Here is a 2,196-nt window from a genome sequence, read left to right as displayed (position 1 = left end):
CAGCCTCTACATTCTCCTTGGGTCTTTTCATTCGTACCTCTTTACTTAGGAAAACTAACGCAAAAGAAGACTGTCAGCATTTTATTGTTAACATAAATAAATTACATAAAACATTTTACAAATATACACTTATATACACACAAACAAGGACCACCAGCCATAGCACAACTAAGAAGCGTAAGTATATATTATATACACACGAGCCTGGACACAGGTTCTGGGACGCCCGCACTGTGCCAAGAGTCACTCCAGTTATTGAAATTGTCATTCTTAAGGGGTGAGGGATACATTACTGAAAAAATGGCATGATTCAACATAACAGCTTGCACGCGTAAAACATAATTAACAACGTTAGTAAATAACAAGAGATTCACGAGATTTTAAAGATGTTAGCACCACCTGCCTTTCATCTGTGCACCTGTCGCCGTCTGAGGGAGGTGGCGAAAAGGAAGTTATTTACGAAAACCTGCATTGAGACAGTGGAATACAGGTGTTCGTTAGTCACTTGTAGAACTTTATCTTTGCGGTGCGTTGTTGTGGTTTTCATCTTTTTTTTCTTTATTTCGATTCGAAAATTTCCTTTAAAAAATGCCCGTGTTCTTTTCAAACGATGACACACATTTCAAAGTACCATATCCTTTTCAGATACGTCATGATTTTCTCGCTTTATTTCCTACACCCACAGCAGTGCAACGACGTAAAACAGTAGAGTCTTAAGTATAGTGAACCAAGTCTCGTGGAATGCTACAGACTCCATGGAATAAAATCAGCAGAACGAAGTCGATGTCACGAGAGGTAGTGATAGAAAATATTTCACTCTAATTGAAGAATAGTTTCCGCACTGCCAGCCGCACAGGTGAGAGGTGCACAGGTTAGGCCTAAAAAAGTAACCGGAATTCGCTTACTTAATGTCAGGTATTCCCAGGTAAAGCTTATCAGTGACCTGTGAGGTGACATACAGTAGACACCATATAAAAAGGTTTCGTGTCTTGGAGTGATAAACTAGTTTTTTATACACAAAATAAAAATGGCTCGATACTTAAAAGCCAGTGAAAAAAACGCAAAATTATTTCTGCCAATGCAAAAAACACACATTATTTGACTTTCGCGAATGAAATCAAGAGAGATCTAGTCAAAGAAAAACATAATTACTGGAATTTTAATCGCGTTGTAATATCACATACGAGTGATTTAAAAAAAATAATTGATTTTACTCATTTTAACGACTGTGATTTGTATGATGAAGTCTCTTCTGCGTTCAAACATAAAAATAACATACTACATAAAATACAAAAAAGATTAAATGATATCATTTGAACATCATTATCATGCTTTGGTATTACCTGATAATTGACTTTGAATGTTCTGAATCTTTCTATATAATAAACTGAAACCTCTACCAATAAATCAGGTTGTATGCTCTTCTGATTAGTGGTTTAATAATAATCACACAGAGTGAAATAAAGTAAAAGACAAAGGTATTAATATAAACTATATGAAGAGTATTTTTTCCCCTTCTAGATATTATTTTATGAGTATCATTTTATACATCCTAAATAGTATTCCTTTTACAACCGCAAACAATTCAGCTTCTAATATTTTATCGAACTTTTATGAAATACGACTTTCGCTTTGAAGAAATTCTTACGGTCATCGTTCGACAACAGATAACTCCTAAATAACTCTAATACTTGTCATGCTTAAGTATGTATGGCACCTATCAAAAAAAACCCAAAAAGTATGAGATCTAAACTCCTTTTAAAAGTATCCCTAAACCGTTTTGAATGTGAGTACAGATTCAGACATTTGCCCGTCTTTGAATCCATAAAAGTTTTATACGTACCCAAAGCATTACTCATTATATACACTTGAACAGCTAGTTAGACAAGAACAATAAGTCTCAGATGCATTCAAAATATTCTCTCACATCAAAGGAAGGCAGGAAATCCAACATTTGGATTCCATATGTATTTCAACCATGCAACATTTTTCTTTTTGTCCATGTAATCACGTAACACTAAGGCATTTCTTCTCTTTCTCCTGAATTTCCCTTTTTTTGTAGTAGTTTTCAAGTCCACACCATGGCTGCAGTTGTTTCTGATAGGAAGCATATTCGATTTCAAGAATCACTCAAGCAGTTGCCTTCCATACCACCTGACACTACATGTGACCGTCTGTTTCAGGAATATATTTACC

Source organism: Penaeus monodon, chromosome 33 (genome assembly GCF_015228065.2).
Source record: "Penaeus monodon isolate SGIC_2016 chromosome 33, NSTDA_Pmon_1, whole genome shotgun sequence".
Taxonomy (NCBI): domain Eukaryota; kingdom Metazoa; phylum Arthropoda; class Malacostraca; order Decapoda; family Penaeidae; genus Penaeus; species Penaeus monodon.
This window is presented reverse-complemented; position numbering follows the sequence as displayed.